This window comes from Vulpes lagopus, chromosome 9 (genome assembly GCF_018345385.1).
Source record: "Vulpes lagopus strain Blue_001 chromosome 9, ASM1834538v1, whole genome shotgun sequence".
In the NCBI taxonomy this organism is placed as follows: Eukaryota; Metazoa; Chordata; class Mammalia; order Carnivora; family Canidae; genus Vulpes; species Vulpes lagopus.
In genome coordinates this window covers 224416-244694 of record NC_054832.1, presented here as the reverse complement: position 1 = coordinate 244694, position 20279 = coordinate 224416, and the positions used below count along the sequence as shown (strand labels likewise).

At 49.4% G+C, this 20279-nt stretch overlaps 1 protein-coding gene and 1 long non-coding RNA gene across 5 annotated transcripts in view; one reads left to right on the top strand and one right to left on the bottom strand.

The window, feature by feature from the left end:
• The window catches only part of ARHGAP39 (Rho GTPase activating protein 39), a 91917-nt gene extending 80113 nt beyond the window's left edge, over positions 1 to 11804 (bottom strand). Inside the window, exon 1 of the mRNA XM_041768720.1 lies at positions 11759 to 11804. The gene's annotated coding sequence lies outside the window, so the exon portion shown is untranslated. The remainder of the gene's footprint in view (positions 1 to 11758) is intronic.
• A 446-nt stretch (positions 11805 to 12250) lies between these two features.
• Positions 12251 to 20020, top strand: LOC121498730. Of its 4 annotated transcripts, XR_005989864.1 has the most exons (4): positions 12251 to 12554; positions 12888 to 13036; positions 18135 to 18153; positions 19846 to 20020. It is a non-coding gene; the product is annotated as an uncharacterized LOC121498730 (long non-coding RNA). The 4 variants fall into 4 exon arrangements; XR_005989863.1 differs by lacking the exons at positions 18135 to 18153; positions 19846 to 20020 and adding an exon at positions 15424 to 15857; XR_005989861.1 differs by lacking the exon at positions 18135 to 18153 and having other exon boundaries at positions 12252 to 12554.
• Positions 20021 to 20279: the final 259 nt, after the last annotated feature.

Below are 20279 nucleotides of genomic sequence, written 5' to 3'. Positions count from 1 at the left end.
CACCAGGAAATCTTCGTGGTTAACCTCAAAACACGTCCAGATCCTCAGGAAAGACGACGAAGAAAGGGGACTATTGAGAAAACAGATCCCCAAAAGATCCGCACACATCGCCAGACTCCGGGGTCCTCTCCAGCACCTTGTCCCGCTCATGCCCCCACACCCGCGCTGCGGTCCGTGCCCCGCCCAGTCCTCCCCCTCCTCAGGCCCCCAACAGTCTGTGCTCAGCAGCAACCACAGTGGGGCACCTCTGCTCGGGGCACACACCTGGCCCGGCCCTCGGCCCGGGCAGTCTGCAAGCACAGCCCCCCCAGCCCCTAGAGGCCTCTGCAGGCTGTTCTCAGGTCTGGAATCCTTCCCCCGCATGTGGTTCACCACTTTCACCCGCTCCACCTCGGCTCAGATTCATCATCTGCGAATGAGGCCACCTGTCCCCGTGCGGGCCGTCTCCCTGGCCTCTCGGCAGCACCGACGCCCGACGCAGCGCTGGCTACCGCTGGCCGGAGGGCCGGGGCCGGCCCCCTCTCCACGGCGGTGCCCCGGCACCTGGCACCTAGAACAGCCCCCGCTGCAGGGAGTCGCGCAAGTGGTGCGTTTACCCAAGGCCGGGGAAGCCACACCTGGACAGAAGTACGCGTCGACGGTTAGGGGTGGGCGTTCCGCGGTCAGCGCACGGGGACCTGCACCCGGCTCTGCCTACCACCTGGCTGCTCGGGTTCGGTTTCCGTGTCTGCCAGGTGCGACCAAGAGCACCCGCCACACGGGGCAGGCGCGGAAGTTACACAAAGCACAGACTGTGCTCCAGACAGCGTCTGCGCCAGAAGCATCAAACCACAACAGCCGTAACAGGCAACATGTATCTTTAAAAATATTTTTCCAGGGGCGCCCGGGAGGCTCAGCGGTTTAGGGTCTGCCTTGACTCAGGGCGTGACCCTGGGGTCCTGGGATCAAGCCCCGCATCGGACTCCCTGCATGGAGCCTGCTTCTCCCTCTGCCTGTGTCTCTGCCTCTCTCTCTCTCTCTCTCTCTCATGAATAAATAAAATCTTTAAAACAAACTATATCTAAAAAAAAAAAAATTTTTTTTCCAGGGCGCCTGGGTGGCTCAGGGGTTGAGCATCTGCCTTCAGCCCAGGGCGTGATCCCGGGGTCCTGGGATCAAGTCCACATCGGGCTCCCTGCATGGAGCCTGCTTCTCCCCCTGCCTGTGTCTCTGCCTCTCTCTCTATGTCTTTCATGAATAAACAAAATCATAAAAACAAAACAAAAGAAAATTTTTCCAGGGATGCCTGGGTGGCTTGGTCAGTTGAGCCTCTGAGTCTTGGTTTTGGCTCAGGTCATAATCTCAGAGTTGTGGGCAGCCCCACATTGGGCTGCCCAGCTCCCTGCTCGGTGAGGAGTCTGCTTCTCTCTCTTTCTCCTTCAGCCCCTCCCCCTGTGCACATGCTCTCCCTCTCTCTATATATATATAAGTAAATCTTTACAAAAGCATTTTTTTCCTGGACTTCACAGGCAGTAACAGCTTGTTAGCTGAGGCAATGTTCAAACCACTGAGCAAGCCGAAAATGCCAGTGAGGCGCATCAGGAGAAATCACATTTGTAGCCTTAAAAAAAAAAATTTTTTTTTAACCTACTCCCAGAACTCAAAAAAGCTAGTGAATGATCAGCCCCCTGAAAACCGACAAACTAGAGGATGGAAAGGTTGGAATTTGTCCACTCTCCATTATTTTCAGAAAGATTTTTGTAAAATAAACGCACTAAAATTTTTGTAGTATATTATTTCTATTGCTTATTTAGAATTATCAACCCAATGGGGAAAAAGAGTATGCATATGCATTTGCTGATCCATGCAATATCCCTGCTGGAAGGACAAAGGAGACTCTAAGGCAGTGGCTGCCTTCAGGAATGGGACCTGGAGACCTGAAGGGGTAGGGGGAGAGAGACTTTTTACTGCATACTCTTTAAGTCCTTTAAGGTTTTGAACATTTGTTCAAATAGAAAAAAGAAAAAATTTTGAAAGACTTATTAGCAATGAAAAACCTGAAAATACAATTAACAAAGCAATTCCATTTATAATCACAAGGAAAAAAAATCCACTGAAAAAAATAAAGGAGAGATCCCTGGGTGGCTCAGCAGTATAGCGTCTGCCTTTGGCCCAGGGCGTGACCCCAGGGTCCTGGGATCGAGTCCCACATGAGGCTCCCCTGCATGGAGCCTGCTTCTCTCTGCCTGTGTCTCTGCTTCTCTCTGTGTCTCTCATGAATAAATAAATAAAATCTTAAAAAAAAATTTAGTAATAAACTTAACAAAAGAAATTCAAGACATATACACTGAAAGCTACACAATATTGTTGAAAAAAGTTAAAGAAGACCTAAGAATAAGATATCCCATATTCATGGAATGTTCTTAACATTCTTGTTCTTAACAATAAGCCAAAACACTCTAAACTCATCTATAGACTCAACAGATCCTTATCAAAATCGAACTTGCACTTTTGCAGAAACAGAAGCCGAACATGAAATTCATATGGACTTTCAAGGGACACAGGAAAGAAAATCTTGAAAAGGAAGATCAAGCGGAAGACTCACACTTTCTGACTTCAGTACTTAACTGCAAAACTATGGTAATCAAGACAGGGTGGTACCGGCGTAAGCACAGACATACAGACCACTGGAACAGAGTTAAGAGTCAAGAAATAAACCCTCAAAGTTACAGACAAGTGATTTCTGACAAGGGTGCCAAGATGATTCAACAGGGAAAGAATGAGCTGTCTTTTCAACAAATGGTGCTGGGATAACTGGATATCCACAGCAAAAGGATGAAGCCTGGGCCCTCACTTCATATCTCACACAAAAATTAACTATAAAATTCTTAGAACACAACACAGGAATAAATCTTTATTACTCTGGATTAAGAATTGGTTTTTCTAGGATCCCTGGGTGGCTCAGGGGTTTAGTGCCCGCCTCCGGCCCAGGGCGTAATCCTGGAGTCCCGGGATCAAGTCCTGCATCGGGCTCCCTGCACGGAGCCTGCTTCTCCCTCTGCCTGTGTCTCTGCCTCTCTCTCTCTCTTTCTGTGTGTGTCTCATGAATAAATAAATAAAATCTTTTTTTTTTAAATTGTTTTTTTTTTAAGCTACAACACCAAAATACAAGCAACAAGAAAATAAATTGGAATTCATCAAAATTTAAAACTTTTGTACTTCTAACAATACCATCAGGAAAGTGAAGACAACAACAAAATGGGAGAATACATTTGCAAACTGATCAGGGACTTGCTATATGAACACACAGCACAGTAACCAAAAAGACAAATAACCCAATTAAAAAATGAGCAAAGGACGCCCGGGTGGCTCAGTCAGTTAAGTATCCAACTTCAGCTCAGGTCATGACCTCAGGGTCCCAGGATCAAGTCATGTTGGCAGACTCCATGCTCAGAGGGGGAGTCCGTTTGTCCCTCTGCCAACTCCACTCCCTGCGTGTGCACACACGTGCTCTAATATATTACATCTTTTTTAAAAATGAGCAAAGGATGGATGCCTGGGTGGCTCAGCCGTTCGGTGCCTGCCTTCTGCTCAGAGCATGACCCTGGGGTCCTGGGATTGAGTCCCTTGTGGGGATCCCCGCAGGGAGCCTGCTTCTCCCTCTGCCTGTGTCTATGCCTCTCTCTGTCTTTCATGAATAAATAAATAAAATCTTAAAAAAAAAAAAAAAAAAACGAGCAAAGAACCTGAATGGACATTTCTCCAAAGCTGACATATAAACTGCCAATAAGCACATGAAAAGATACTCAACATCATTAGCTAGCAAGGAAACGCAAATCAAAACCACAATGAGACACTACTTCACACCCACTGGGTTGGTTATAATAAAAAAGACACTCAGGGGCCCCTGAGTGGCTCAGCTGGTTAAGTGGTGAAGCGTCTGACTCTTGATTTGGGCTCAGGTCATGATCTCAGGATTGTAAGATCAAGCCCCACAGCAGGCTCGGCGCTTGCAGCAGTCTACCTAAGCTTCTCCTCCTCCTCTCCCCCAGCCCTCTCACCTCCACCCCTGCTCATGAGCACACCCTCTCTCTTAAAAAAAAAAAAAAAAAAAAAGACAAAATAACAAGTGTTGGAGAGGATGTGGAAAAACTGGAACCTTTACATGCTAGTAGCAGGAATTTAAACTTTGGCGCTTCTTTGAAAATAACCCTAGAGCTACTGTAAGATGTAGCAATTTCACCCTTAGGTAAACACCCCAAAGAAGTGAAAACATATGCAAACACTGGTTCTCCAATATGTACAAACACTTGTTCACAAATATGTACAAACAGCAGCATTATTCATGATAGTCAAAAAGTGGAAATAACTCAGAAGTCAGTAACAATGAATGGAAAAATAAAATGTGGTACCGTCATAGGATGGAATATTATTCAGCCATAAAAAGGCTGAATGCACTACCCCAGCACACCAAGCAGCAGCACGGGGTCCACGGAGACCAGCAGCCCAAGACAATCCCTCCTATCACCCTCCACGTGTAACCATCAAGCCCTATCGATGTGACACCTCTGCCAACCTCTCCGCCTCCACCCCACGTTCACTCCTGAACCTGTTTCTGTATCTTCATCTCCAATTCACTCCTAATGTGACAGCCAGGGTAAGGCTTCCAAAAGACTGCCTTCTGGCATGTCCTGTAGTTGGTGGGGTCTGGCTGCCCACCCACCTCGCCCCTCTCCCAGGCTCCCACTCCATGGGCCCTGCTGCCCCCAGGGCGCCGTATGAGCTAATCCTCCTCCCCACTCTCCAACCATAATGTGGCTTCAAACTCAATCTTGTGCCCAATTAATACACTTGAACACCCAGTCACAGAGTCCCCTCCTTTCTAGATGAGATACCCTTTCTTCCAGAAAGCCTATCTAAACTTTGTTCATTCCAGGCCCAGCTAGTCGCCACTGCAGGCGTCTCCTCAAGACCCTACGCTTGCCTCTACCACTGCTGTCTACATGAGGTTATCATAATCCACTCTCGTGTGTCCCCACCAGGGGTCTGGTCTGTCTCCATCTCAGGACACTGACAAGTGGCTGGCACACAGCAGGTGACAGGAGAGACCAGGAGCGGAATAAATGTGGGCGGGCCTGTCGACACAGAACCAGATGTCAAGTCTTGACAAACCAGTGGAGAAACGGTCTACTCGTGAGCAGCCCCCATCCTGGGCCCCAACGGGCATGGGCAGGAAGGCCCAAACTGTTCCTGGACAGCTACCTGTGGTCCTCACACACCCCTGTGAATGAAGGTCTTTGAGACCCACAGAGTTACTCCCTTCTAACTTTTAGGAACTAGACGTGGGATCCCTGGGTGGCGTAGTGGTTTGGCGCCTGCCTTTGGCCCAGGGCGCGATCCTGGAGACCCGGGATTGAATCCCACATCGGGCTCCCGGTGCATGGAGCCTGCTTCTCCCTCTGCCTATGTCTCTGCCTCTCTCTCTCTCTCTCTCTCTCTGTGACTATCATAAATAAATAAAAATTTAGGGATCCCTGGGTGGCGCAGCGGTTTGGCGCCTGCCTTTGGCCCAGGGCGCGATCCTGGAGACCCGGGATCGAATCCCACATCAGGCTCCCGGTGCATGGAGCCTGCTTCTCCCTCTGCCTGTGTCTCTGCCTCTCTCTCTCTCTCTCTGTGACTATCATAAATAAATAAAAAATTAAAAAAATAAAAAATAAATAAATAAATAAAAATTAAAAAAAAAAAAAAAGGAACCAGAGGTTACTTCATGGATTTCCCAGAGTTGGAAGAAATAGGAATCCTAATAGCATAGCTGAATTGCGAATACAAAATATAATGGCCAGCACCACAATTAAACAGAAAAACAAAGAGTCCAGAAGCTGCCTCGCCTTTATTAGTGACATACGCAAGCTGATGCACAAATAATGAGAGAACTGTGGGCTGGGAAAGTTTATATTGTATATGCTTCGTCACACTCCTAATTGCGAGGAAGAATGTGCTAGCCACCACAGAAATACCAGGGAATGGTGGAAAGGTCTCTACTAGAAAACCATCGGCAGCGTCTTAGGGACAGTATTACTGTAAAGCTCAACCCAGGAAGGAGGCCCCAGCCACTCTGAGGAGGAACCCCAAGAAATGACCAGAAGAGACACTCCTGCCCCGTCTGCTGACCAGAAGGAGTGGATCCAGTTTTGTCATCTGTGAAATGGTGTGAAAAGTAGGGGGGCCTCGGTGGACTGCTGTGAGGATGGGGGGAACTGGTACATGGAAAGGGCTTTGGATAACATGTGGTGGTCCCTGTACACTGTCGGTATTACAGGAGTCCCCCCTTTATCCACGGGGACATGCTTCAGACCCCCAGTGGGTGTCTGAAACCCCAGATAACACCTAACTATGTATACTGTTTTTTCCTACACATATATACCTGGGATAATAAAGTTTAATTCATGAATTAGGCACAATAAAAGATTAACAATAATAAACTAGAACAATTATTAATAATATACCATTAAAAAGTTATGTCAATGTGGGGAAAAGAAAAAAAAAAAAAAAAAGACCAAGAGAAGACACAAGACAGACAAAGGCACAGGGTCAAAAAGGAAAATCAGCTGAATACCCGAAGCTGGGGTAACTGGTTTACACTGCAGCCAGGAACACGGGGCTTGCTGGTCTTCCCCCAGTGTACACAAGGACAGAAAACGGGCTCCGCTGACTCGTCAGCCTCTTGGTGTTAAAACTAATTTTTAAAGCCTCGTGCACATACAACACTCAGTACCTTACAGGACCCTCCAGGATTCAGTCGTGCTGCAGCCTTACAACACCCCTGGAAAATAAACAGGACAGACATCCTCTAATCCACACACAAAAGCCCAGGCTCAGATGTTAAACTGTTCAGCCGTGATCAGCTGCACTGGTCAGGGACGGAGTCAAAGCTGAAGGCAAGTCTTCCGCAGCATCAGCGACACCTGGCAGTCAGAAGCCGCCCGGGGATTTACCGCTCACTCCCCAAGCTGCCCAGTGGGCCTTTCCTCACAACCCCAGGACTGTGTCAACACCAAGACTCCCTGTGGGCTCCCACCCTGGAATGCTCCCTTTTGAAAAATCCCAGTCCTTCTTGTCCTTAATAGCTTTATTGAGGTATAATTCACACACCGTACAATTCACCCATTTAAGGTGGACAACACACAGCCTTCACCACAGGCAATTACAGGATACTTTCATTATCCCCCAAATAACCCCAAATCTCTTAGCTGTAACCCCCCAGGCTCTGACAACCACTAATCTACTTTCTATCTATGGATTTGCCTACTCTGGACATTTCACGCAAATGAAATCATACAATATGTGGATTCTTGTGTCTGGCTTCTTTCGCTCAGCACAATGTTTTGAGATCCATCCATGTCGTAGCATAAATCAGTACCCCATTTTTTTAACTGCCAAATAATATTCCATTCCATGGACAGACCACATTTTGTTTATCCATTCATGTGTTGCTGGACGTTTGGTTTTTTCCAATTATTGGCTATTATGAATAGCTGCTGCTGTGAACATCTGTGTCCAAGTATTTGTGCGATAGTGTTCTCCTAGTTACTCTTATCTATAAGAACACACAAAAAGTCAGCCAATTTCCAACTGAGAAACTCATTTAATCTGATCATACCATATTGTTTAAGATATAGATAACTGAAAAAAATAAATGACCACATTTATTGGACGTGCAAAGACAAAGACATGAAGATATAAGAGCAAAACTTGATCTAATGTAATAAATAATGATTAAGGAAAGAAGTGCTATTTCTAGGGATGGGTCCTACAGGGATATTCCCACATTACCAAGCTCTGTATCTGTAAACTTACTTGTGACTGCACAAAATGTGGTATTCAGCATTAGGGGCTACTGAGATAAATCATAGCACCTCCATGCAGCCAAACACAATGCAGCCACGTAAGAAAATGCACTGGGAAATGTACTGATATGAGATGACTTCCCAAACATATTTAGTTAAAAATGGCAAGGTTCAGGAACTTTTTGGAAAAGAGTAGGAAAAAAAGCATTTGCTCTTATAGGTACAAAGTATCTCTAGAAGGAGATACAGTAGGTGCCTCCAGGGGACCAGGCTCCTGGGTCCAGAACAGAAGAGACATTGTGCGCTATTTTCCACTGTGAACATGAATATATTATCTATCCTAAGAGAACTTGTTTTAACCTTTCAGGAAGCAAAAATAAATAGAATCTATGAGAATTAAAAAATTATACTTAAGAAAGAAAGAAGACAAGAGGCTCTGGGTCATTCTAAGCAGCCCAAATGGAGGAAACAAATAAGGGAGCTGCTCCCACTGCTGTGTTAATCCTCCTCTGGGGTGAAACCTGCCCAAATCCGCCATCTTTCCTGAGGTCAATGCCCTAAGAAAATGTTGCAAAGAGACACTGAGAATACAAAGGTTTCTTTTGCCCTCAAAGACCTCCCAGTGCAGAGGGGAGACAACTCTGATTTGTGCAGTGACCAAAGGTGCGGCTCACACACCACGGGATGCAGAAGAAGTTGTTCTGAGTGAAGGAAGGCATCAGACAGGCTCGTCCTGGGGCAAGCCCCCTTGAGGGCCAAAGGAGGTGAAGAGGCCACTCAAGCTTTGCTTGTTTTGAGGGGAGCGGGGGGAGGAGGGAGAGGAGCAGAGCCTGGCCTTTGCAGCTCCGGCTGCTGATGCTGAGAGCAGAGCGTGAGTCAGGGGCACACAGGGAAGAGCAGTCTAAGAGGCATGTGGAGCCAGGCAGGCGTGCGGGGCAGGGGAGCAACCAGCTGGACACCCTCTGGGCCTGCTCTTCAGAGAGCACGCTGGCCGCATACCTGTCCCCTGCACCGTAGGACGCTGAGCAGCACCCCAGCCTCCACACATTTAGAGCCAGTAGCACCCGCCCCAAGGTGGAACAATCGAACACTTCTCCAGAGGAACGGCCTCTGGGTGGGAACCACTGCTCTCAACACGTCACCTGAGCAGGTCACCTGAGCAGTTACGGGGAAGACAGAAGAGAGGGAGCCCACCCAGAAGGCACAGCCATCACGGGCACAGGCCCTGGACGATAAATCTGAGGAAGGATAAATTTGCTGACTACTTAGGAGGTACAATGACGAGGGCCTGCAGCAAAGAAATGTGGTAGTTGGGGGAGGACCTAGGACACCAAGCTCTTCAGAGTAGCGATCAACCAGATGATGGTCCCAAAGCACCAAAGGACTGAGGCCAGAGGTGAAGGAGGAGGCAGGGTCTTAAAAGCCTAAAGGGCTTTTGCATCCAGAGGCTGGCTGCAAAGTCTGAGGCTGAGGGCAGACTCTGGCTGGCACCGTTGCCCTGGGTGAGACCACCCAGACAGAGAACGAAGCAGGCCCTTTTTTTCCTTTGTGAGGGACAGCCCACCCCAATGCGCATGCAGGAGAAAAGGCTAGGATGGACATTTTAAAATCTATCTTTAGATATTTTAAATTTTGCTCACATAAGCTGCTTTGTCACTATATGTTCTGAACATTAAAGCCCATTAATGGGGCATCTGGGTGGCGCAGTGGTTAAGCATCTGCCTTCAGCTCAGGGTGTGGTCCTGGGATCAAGTCCCTCATCGGGCTCCCTGTGAAGAGCCTGCTTCTCCCTCTGCCTGGGTCTCTGCCTCTCTGTGTCTCATGAATAAAAAAAAATAAAATCTTTTTTAAAAATTAAAAAAAATAAACCCCATTTGTGCCCAAAACTCTAAAGTGGAAGGACCCCCCCACCCCACCCCCACACACACACCAAGTCTTAGTGTCACAGGTTTAAAGGAGGTGAGATATGGTCATTGAGAGTAAGTCTAAGATACTCTCCCTAGATCTGAGAAAGAGAATCATCTTGGGAATGACTTTTCCTCCTTTGCTCTGAAGCAAGTTCAATTTTATTTTTTCCAACAGCTTAGCAAGACACCATGTTACAGAACTGGTATTCCAAGTTCTCACTCTGTTGCCTATGTCCTCACTGCCATTTAAGTTTGTTAATAAGTTATCTTTTTTTTTTAATCCCAAGGATAACACTGTTCAGTAAAACAGCAGTAGCTTCAGCGGTTTGTGGTTTTTTTTTTTAATTTTTATTTATTTATGATAGAGAGAGAGAGAGAGAGAGAGAGAGGCAGAGACACAGGCAGAGGGAGAAGCAGGCTCCATGCACCGGGAGCCCAACGTGGGATTCGATCCCGGGTCTCCAGGATCGCGCCTTGGGCCAAAGGCAGGCGCTAAACCGCTGCGCCACCCAGGGATCCTAGCTTCAGCGGTTTAATTCGGAGAATTACCCAAGAACTGCTCTGAATCTCATTCCTGTGTATAGAAATGAGACAGATCCGCACCCGCCCCAAGGACAGGAAGTACCGCAACATTCTAGAGTGGCTCCTTGGCAGGTTTCTTCTTCTAAAAGTACCTGATGTGGGGATCCCTGGGTGGCGCAGCGGTTTAGCGCCTGCCTTTGGCCCAGGGCGCGATCCTGGAGACCCGGGATCGAATCCCACGTCGGGCTCCCAGTGCATGGAGCCTGCTTCTCCCTCTACCTGTGTCTCTGCTTCTCTCTCTCTCTCTCTGTGTGTGACTATCATAAATAAATAAATAAAAAATAAAAAATAAAAAAAAATAAAAGTACCTGATGTGACAACCTCTGCATCACAAACCTATAGTAACTGACACATAACACGTCTAAGTACATAGATGTGTTCTGCATTTCCCTTTATGACTCGGTTTTTGCAAATACGACCACAGCCGGCTTGTGTAAGAAAATAGAGCCAAAGACTTCAAGCGAATGTAAAACCAAGACGGTGACACTAGGAGCCACTGAAGAGCCAGGAGCACAGCAGAGGGGCCCTGGGAACCCGGTGTCCGCGGCGCTGACCCCGACAGGTGCGGCGTGCGCCACACGGCGGCTGCCTGGCCCCGGCTGCGTCCTCACAACCAACCCGGGAGCCCAGTTACTGCTGTTCCCATTTTTCAGATGGGACACCAGAGGCACGGAGTACAAAGCCAGGAGAGCCCGGCCCCGGAGCCCGCCCCTCTGCACCCCGATCCCCGGCCTCCCGCGAGCCCTCCCGCGGGGCGAGGTGCGGGCGAGGGCGACCGGCCACCGGGCCTGCGCCAGGACGTTTCGCGGGATGAGTCTCCTTTGCAGTCACGCCTCCGGTCGCGGCTCGTTCCCCTCCCCCGGCGAGGCGCACACCTGGCTCCTTGCGCAAGGGCAGCGCGGCCGGGAGCCGCCTGCTGGTACGGGGCGCCGCGGGCCGCGCGGCCGAGCCCCGCCGTTGGCCTCGGACACGAGCGCCCATTGTCCGCGCCCCAGGGCGCCGAACCCTGCGGCAGGCTTCTGCGGAGGTCACCGGAGGTCGGGTCCAGCCCGCGCCGCCGGCGGCTGCGGAGGGCGCCGCATTTCTGCTGAAGGTTGCGCAGCGGCGGCGGCTGCGGGCGTGTGACGTGCGGCTCCGGCACCGCGGCCTCCGCGTTTTAAGATAAAAGACGCCCCGACCCCCGAGACGCGCGGCGTCCCCGCTCGGCCGCCGCCCCGCGCCCCGCGCCCCCGGACAAAGCGGCCCGCGCGCCGCGCCCCGGCCAGGTGAGCCCGCCCGCCCCGCCCGCCCGGCACACCCACGCGCCCGCCGCCCCGCCGTCGCCGCGGGCCCGGCTCTCCGCGAGGCCCGGCCGGGGACCTCCCCGAGGCCGGGCGGGGGCCGCAGCGCCGGCCTCTCCGCCATCTTCCCGGCCGCGCCGCCCACCGCCCGCGCTCTCACCCGCCGGCTGCTCGCCGCCGCCCTGCATCCCGGCCCGCGCGCCGCGCCCCGGCTCTCCGCGGCTCTCCCGCCGCCGCCGCCGCTGCAGCAGCTGCCCGCGCGGTCCGCCTCCTGCGCCGCCGCCGCTGCCGCCGCTGCAGCCGCCAGCCTAGGGCGCCGCCGCCGCGCGTCCTCCCGTCACCAGCGCAACCCCCCGCCTCCGGCCCCGCCCCCGCGGCCCCCGCTCCCGCCGCCAGGGGGCGCCCTCGGCCCGAGTGCGCCTGCGCCGGCGCGCGGCATGCCGGGAGGGGCCGGGGACGGGGGGCGGGGAGCGCGCTGCCTGCCGGGAGGGGGGTCGGGGGGCGGGCGCGCGGCCTGTGGCGAGCGGGGCGGGGGGCGCGCGGCCTGCCGGGAGGGGGGCAGGGGCGGGGCCGGGGGCCGGGGGCGCGCGGCCTGCCGGGAGCGGGGCCGGGGGGCGCGGGGGCGGGAGGGGCGCGCGGCCTGCCGGGAGGGGTGGCGGGAGCGGGCCCGGGAGCGGGGGGCGGGGCCGGGAGGGGGCGCGCGGCCTGCCGGGAGGGGGCGGGGTCTGCCCGCAGGTGGACGCGGGGCCGCGCGCGGGGCCGGGAGCCCGTTGGGGGGCGGACCCGGGCCCACCCGCCCTGCGTGCTCGCCGCGCAGACCCTCCCGTCGGTGCGGAGGGCGGCGAGCGCCTGGGACGTGGGCGCGGGGACCTTCCCCTCCCGCGGCGGTGCGGACGCGCCTAACCCCCGGCGCCCCTTCCCGGGCTCGGGACGTCCCGTCGCACGCCCTTGCGCAGGTGGGCGGACCCTGGCGTGTGGCCACCTCGCCCGTCCCGGGGCGCGCTCCAGCGTCCGCGCCTCCCGCGGGGCTTCACGCCGGAACCGCCATCACCTGTGTCGGTGGCCAAAAGTCGCGTTTGCTTCGGCTCCAGAGCTCGCCCGCGGCTGCACCCGCCCCACTCCTGCCCCCGACCCCCGGCCTGCAGCCCCCCCCCCCCCCGTGCCCTGCTGCTGGGAGCACTCTGACCCCCTCCCCCGGCCTGCTCAGTGCTGTGCCCCACTGCTAGGAGCGCCCCCACACCTCCCATCCCCACGGGGAGGACTGGTCTCTAGCTCTTTCTCCGTCGTAGGCCCCTGAGGACCCGCGCCGTGCGTGGACCCAGCCATTCCCCAGCATGACCACTGCGGAAACATCACACAACCAGGCTGGCTGGCTTCGCTTTAAACTTAAAATGACTGCATCACACTTCCTTGCAATTTGGTGATTTTCTCCGGTGGGGTAAGTCCCTCACCCTCCAAGTGACCATCAGAACGGCTCTGGCCTCTCTCGTTGAGCCTCAGACATGAGACCAAAACTCTTCTTACCACCAAACCCAAAGAGCCACCCACCTCTGTCCCCTGCCCTTCTGCCTGAGTCTCTGCCTCTCTGTCTCTCTCTCTCATGCATAAATGAATAAAATCTGTTTTTTTAAACTTATTTTTATTTATTTATGATAGAGAGAGAGGCAGAGACACAGGCAGAGGAGAGGGAGAAGCAGGCTCCATGCCTGGAGCCCGACGCGGGACTCGATCCGGGGACTCCAGGATCACGCCCTGGGCCAAAGGCAGGCGCGAAACCGCTGAGCCACCCAGGGATCCCCTAAATAAATAAAATCTTAAAAAAAGAAAACATCTTTAACTCCACATCCCCCTCAGGCTCCCTGGTGACTCTGTTGCTCAAGAGGCTTGCTTGCACCTTTTATCTCCTTCTCTTCTCATCCTCTAATTCCATGGAACACATCCTATTTAGATCACGTGTTGCTGACTCCAGTGTACTTTTTCCCTGCTGTCATCTGGTTGTCCTGGCAGGATGGTCCCACATGTTAAGTCTGAGTTGCTTTTGTTGACGGGAACATTGGATCTGCAAGTTTGGGGCTCAGAGGATGTGTATTATCTGCTTGTAACACAGTAAGAGGCCAGTATTTTGGCTAAGGACAGCAGCTGTCACATGGCCACATATACTAGAAAGGTGCACACACCTACTTTGGGGCTTCTAGGAGGTGGCCAAAGACTGCTCCATAATCCTCTGCCCTTCACCATTGCAGGTAAGTGGGAGCTAGGAAGTGACAGGGTGAATGAAAGTTTCCTTGGAAAAAGATGTAGACCTACTAGTTTATTTCCTTCCCCACCTCCTGCCAAACATAGGTGAAAGTATGGAAAAATATGTTAAAGGGGGAAATGATCCAAAATAAAACCAAGATGGAAAAAAAAAAAAACTAAGATGGAAATTTACCATCAGATGAAGCAACTGAAGTGCAAATCATTACCAAGGCAAAAAGGAGATTACATTCTGTTAAAGAAGAGACTACAAATAATTAACAATAGTCTCAACTTTAGAACTGCCAGTTATTTTGCCAGCAAAATGGGTTTATTTAGTAATAGCAGAAAATTGTAATTCAGGATAAGCAAGCAAAAGCAAAACTGCAGGTAGGTGAGCCGCAGAGCACAGGAGAGCAAAGCTCTGGTACAGGGGAAAGGGGGAGAAAGTAGCATCTGCGGCGGCGGAGGCGCATCTCCCTTCCCTTGGTCTCCTCAGGCTGGAGGGGGCTGAGCTCCCCCTGCCGGCCTCCCGGCGCGTCGGAAACAGGGTCTCTATGCGCTTTCACAGCTCACCCCTAAACAACACGGCTCCAACCGTTTGCGTCCACTTACAGGGGGATTTTTTTTCAAAAGTGTGTTAGAAAAAATTTTTGGAGATTTGTGACAATTTGAAAAAACGTACAAACTGTGTAGTCTAGAAATATAAAAAAATGTTAGGTATGTGAGGAATGTATAAAATATATAAGTACTAGTCTATTTTATCATTTGCTACCATAAAATATACACAAACTTATTATAAAAGGTTAGAATTTGGGACGCCTGGGGCAGCCCGGGTGGTTCAGCGGTTTAGGGCCACCTTTGGCCCAGAGCGTGATCCTGGAGACCGGGGGATCGAGTCCCACGTCGGGCTCCCTGCATGGAGCCTGCTTCTCCCTCTGCCTGTGTCTCTGCCTCTCTCTGTCTCTCTCTCTGTGTCTCTCATGAATAAATAAATAAAATCTTTAAAAAACATAAATAAATTTTTAAAATTTGGGACGCCTGCGTGGCTCAGCGGTTGGGCGTCTGCCTTTGGCTCAGAGCGTGACCCCGTGGTTCGGGATTGGGTCCCAAGGCGGGCTCCCTGCGTGGAGCCCGCTTCTCCCTCTGCCTGTGTCTGCCTCTGTGTGTGTGTGTGTGTGTGTGTGTGTCTCTCATGAATAAATAAACAAATCCTAAAAAAAAAAAAAATAAAACTAGGCTTCCTACCTAACCTACTTGTCATCCTGCCCCAGAAATACAGTCTCCGAAATTTTCTGGTCAGCACCAATAATTTTCTGGTCTGATCTGTCACATGCGTCTTTCCATCCTCCAAGAAGATGCGATAATCCACATACTAAGAACTTTTTGTCCCCAAATGAAGGTGACCTAACCCTAAAATAATCCTTTATTTCCATTTATGACTTACTTCCCTGCTCTGCTTTCAAAAACCTTTCTCTTTCTGTAGCACTTTAGAGTTCCACTCTACTTGCTACATACTTGATTCACGAATCACTTAATAAAGCCGTTTAGATCTTCAAATTTACTTGGTCGAATTTTGTTTTTTAACAGTACATACTGTACTACTGTGATAGATATCGGCCACCTCCTGTTGCTTTGTGGTGAGCCCAAGTGTCCCGAGGATCCACTGAAAACACCATGTGACATCAATCACTCTACATCAGCGCTTCGTCCCTCCAGTAAACTACACAGTAAAGATGATCTCTTGTGGTTCTCGTGTATTTTTCATTGTATTCAGTGCAACACCATAAACCTCCAATAACACTAGGAGACCCATACGAATGCCACTAATGATGCCAAGTGTGCTTCCAGGAAGCAGGAAGAAAATCATGATGTTACAAAAAAAAGTTGAATTGTTTGGTATGTACTGTAGATTGAGGTCTGCAGCTGCTGTTGCCCCCCATCTCAAGATAAATCCAGCATGAGGACCACTATAAAAAGAGAAAAGGGGAGCAGCACCTGGCTGGCCCAGTCTGTATAGCATGTGACTCTTGATCTCAGGGTTGTGTGTTCAAGCCCTGCTTTGGACATAGAGCTCACTAAAAAAGGGAGAAAGAGAGAAGGAAATCATGGAGCTGTTGCTGCAACTATGCCAGGAAGAATGACTATCTTGCAAATTTTGTGAAATACCTTTTTATCTCATACTGAAAATGCAGCTTTTATGTGGGTACAGGACTGCTATATGGCATACCTACAGGCTCTGATACGATTTGAGAAAAAGCCACATCACTCTATGACAATTTAATGTAAAAAGATCTAAAGCTGGATCATTTAATACCAGCAAAGGATGGTTTGACAATTTTAGAAAGAGGTTTGTTTGGCTTTGAGATCCCTGGGTGGCTCAGCGGTTGAGCATCTGCCTTCAGCTCAGGTTGTGATCCCAAAGTCCTGGGATCGAGTCCTGCATTGGGCTCCCAACAGGGAGCCTACTTCTCCCTCTGCCTGGGTCTCTGCCTCTCTCTCTCTCTCTCTCTCTCTCTCTCTGTGTGTGTGTGTGTGTGTGTGTGTGTGTCTCATGAATAAATAAAATCTTAAAAAAAAAAAGTGGAACATCATGGGCAAGCTCGTAGATAGTCCTTACAGAGGCATAAAGTGAGTGACATTTAATATAAAATTAACATGTCAGTTTTCTGTTTTGTACTATTGTTTTCAAAGAATGGTATACAGGGCAGCCCAGGTGGCTCAAGCGGTTTAGTGCTGCCTTCAGCCCAGGACCTGATCCTGGAGACCCGGGATCTGGAAAGTCCCTGGAAGTCCCATGTCGGGCTTCCTGCATGGAGCCTGCTTCTCCCTCTGCCTGTGTCTCTGTGTCTCTCTGTTTCTGTCATGAATAAATAAATAAAATATTTTTTAAAAAGAATGGTATACAAATGTACAGAGACATACAGTACAGTGCATCCCTCTGTCCCCTAGTTGGAGGAAACGTGTATCAGCCTGTCATCACAGGTAAGCAGGTTTTTACAAAGGTAAGTTTCCAATACTGTAGTATAAGTAGGACTATAGTGCTGCGGGCCATAATGATTTTATAACAAATCATTTACTAGTGCATATGCGAGGCTCCTGTGAGGCGATCGTATCAGTTCCGCTAGGCTCCCATAAAGCAGTCACATTACTGCTTCGTCATTATCAATGCATAGATTGTTAAACCTGGAAATAAATATGAGAAATGAAGATTATCTTTTCATGTTTGCTAGCTAGTGCTAGTAATATCTATAATATGTACAGTGTCTTGTATCATATAAGACAATATTGCTGTAGGTACAGACAATTCATCTTGCTACTGGACAATCTAATGCATTATCAATACAGTACAGTAACAAATTTATTTTCTCTTATGATTTTTGGGTTTTTTTAAAATACAATGTGGTATTATTTTCAGGTGTACAATACAGTAATCTGAAAATCCTATACATTACTCAGTGCTCATCATAATAAATGTACTTTTAATCCCCTTATCTATTTCATCCCATCTCCCATCCACCTCCCTTCTGGCACCCATCAGTTTGTTACCTGCATTCTGGAGTCTGTTTTTTGTCTTATTTTACTTTGTTTGCTCATTTGTTTTGTTTCTTAAACTCCACGTATGAGTGAAATTATACAGTATTTGTCTCTCTCTGACATTCCACTTAGAATTATATCCTCTAGGTCCATCCATGTTGTTGCAAATGGCAACATCTTTCTTTTTGGTGGTTAAGTAATATTCCATTGTGTACATATACCACATCTTCTTTATCCACTTATCTGTTGATGGGAATTTGGATTGCTTCCACTATCTTGGCTATTATAAATAATGCTAATAAACACAGGGGCAAATCTATCTTTTTTTTTTTTAATGTCCATACTCTCTTTTTTTTAATAGTTTTTTTTATTTTTATTTATTTATGATAGTCACACACAGAGAGAGAGAGAGAGGCAGAGACACAGGCAGAGGGAGAAGCAGGCTCCATGCACCAGGAGCCCGACATGGGATTCGATCCCAGGTCTCCAGGATCGTGCCCTGGGCCAAAGGCAGGCGCTAAACCGCTGCACCACCCAGGGATCCCCAAATCTATCTTTTCAAATTAGTGCTTCTGTTTTTATTGAATAAATATCCGGTAGTGAAATTACTGGATCATGTGGGAATTCTATTTTTAATTTTTTGAGGAACTGTTTTCCACAGTGGCAGCACCAATTTACATCCCTGCCAACAGCTCACAAAAGTTCCTTTTTTTCCACATTCTTGCCAACACTTACAGTGTTTTTTCTTGTGTTTTTAATTTTAGCCATCCTGACAAGTGTAAGGTGGTATTTCATTGTCATTTTGATTTGCATTCCCCTGGTGATGAGTGATGTTAAGCATCTTTTCATGTGTCTATTGGCTATCTGCATGTCTTCTTTGGAAAATTGTCTATTCAGGTCCTCTAGCCCATTTTTTTAAAAAAAGATTTTATCTATTTATTTATGAGAAACACAGAGAGAGAGAGGCAGAGACACAGGCAGAGAGAGAAGGAGGCTCCACACAGGGAGCCCGACGTGGGACTTGATCCCGGGTCTCTAGGATCACACCCCGGGCTGCAAGCGGCACCAAACCACTGAGCCACTGGGACTGCCCCTGTGTAAATTTTTAAGATATATTTTTTATAGTAAACCCTTGCCAGATATAGCATTTGTAATATCTTCTTCCATTCAATAGGTTGACTTTTTGTTTGCTGATGATTTCCTTTACTGGGCAAAGATTTTTATTTTAGTGTTGTCCCAATAGTTTAATCTTATGATTTTCTCTTTTTTAAAAAATATTTTCTTTATCTATTCATGAGAGACACAGGCAGAAGGAGATGCAGGCTCCATGCAGGGAGCCCAACGTGGGACTCGATCCCGGGGCCTCCAGGATCAGGCCCTGGGCGGAAGGTGGCGCTATACCGCTGAGCCACCCAGGCTGCCCACCTTATGATTTTCTTAATGATATTTTCTCTAGCTTACTTTATTGTAAAAATACAGAATATAATAATATAACATACAAAATATGTGTTGATTATGTTATAGATCAGGCTTCCAGTCCACAGGAGCCATTAGTAGTGGAGTTTTTAAGGAGCTAAAGTTACCTGTGGGTTTCCAGCTGCACAGCATGTTGGTGCCCCAACCCGTGTTTTTCAAGGCTTAGTTCTATAAGCAGAACTTTGCATTGTGTTTACACTTGAAACATGCCTCCCATCCTTTCACTCATTCATGCAACAAATGCTTTTTGTGTGCCACCTGTGTGCAGGCATTCTTTTAGGTGCTGAGGTTAAGAGCTAGCGAAGCCAAGTCTTTGTGGCATTTGTGTTTTGGTTTAGGAGAACATTCCAGATTTTTTTAAAGATTTTATTTATTCATGAGAGACACACAGAGGCAGAGACCCAGGCAGAGGGAGAAGCAGGCTCCCTGCGGGGAGCCCGATGCGGGACTTGATCCCAACACCCCGGGATCATGCCCTGGGCCAAAGGCAAACGCTCAACCGCTGAGCCACCCGGGCGTCCCACGTTCCAGTTTTCAGAGGAATTCTCTGTCCTTACCTGATCTACTGCCATATATTTATTTGTTTATTGTCACTCTCCTCATTAGAATGTCAGCTCCAGGGGCAGGGTTGTCCCTCATCACCATCCCAGCACCAGAGCAGAGCCTGGCATGCAGCAGGCACTCAGCAAGCAACCTGTTGAAATGCATTCATGCACGACTTTGGTAGTTGGCACCTGCATTGTGCACAGTGTCACAGAGATGCTATGGAGACCAGCATGAGAAGGCACCTGCCCTCAGAATCTCAGGCCCAGCTAGAGTGATGGACACAAATAACTAACTGTGATTCAAGATAAAATGGGATAAAGTTTTAACAGAAGGGATAAAGCTCTGATCAGGCTGATGTACAAGATGCATGAAAATTTGATTTGGCTTAATCATGAGCGTAACTACTTTCTTTCTCCCTTCACAAGGAAGCTTTAACTTTTCCTTCTGTTTCAGATTCTTAGGTCAAGACAAAGCACAGTCAACTCCAAAGGAGAAACCTTGGGCCGCCCGGGTGGCTCAGCGGTTTGGCACCTGCTTTCGACCCAGGGTGTGATCCTGGAGACCTGGGATCGAGACCCACATTGGGCTCCCTGCATGGGGCCTGCTTCTCCCTCTGCCTGTGTCTCTGCCTCTCTCTCTGTATCTCTCATGAATAAATAAATAAAATCTTTTTTTAAAAAAGGAGAAATCGGGATCCCTGGATGGCACAGTGGTTTAGCGCCTGCCTTTAGCCCAGGGCGCGATCCTGGAGACCCGGGATCGAATCCCACGTCGGGCTCCCGGTGCATGGGGCCTGCTTCTCCCTCTGCCTGTGTCTCTGCCTCTCTCTCTCTCTCTCTCTGTGTGACTATCATAAATAAATAAAAATTAAAAAAAAAATAAAAAAG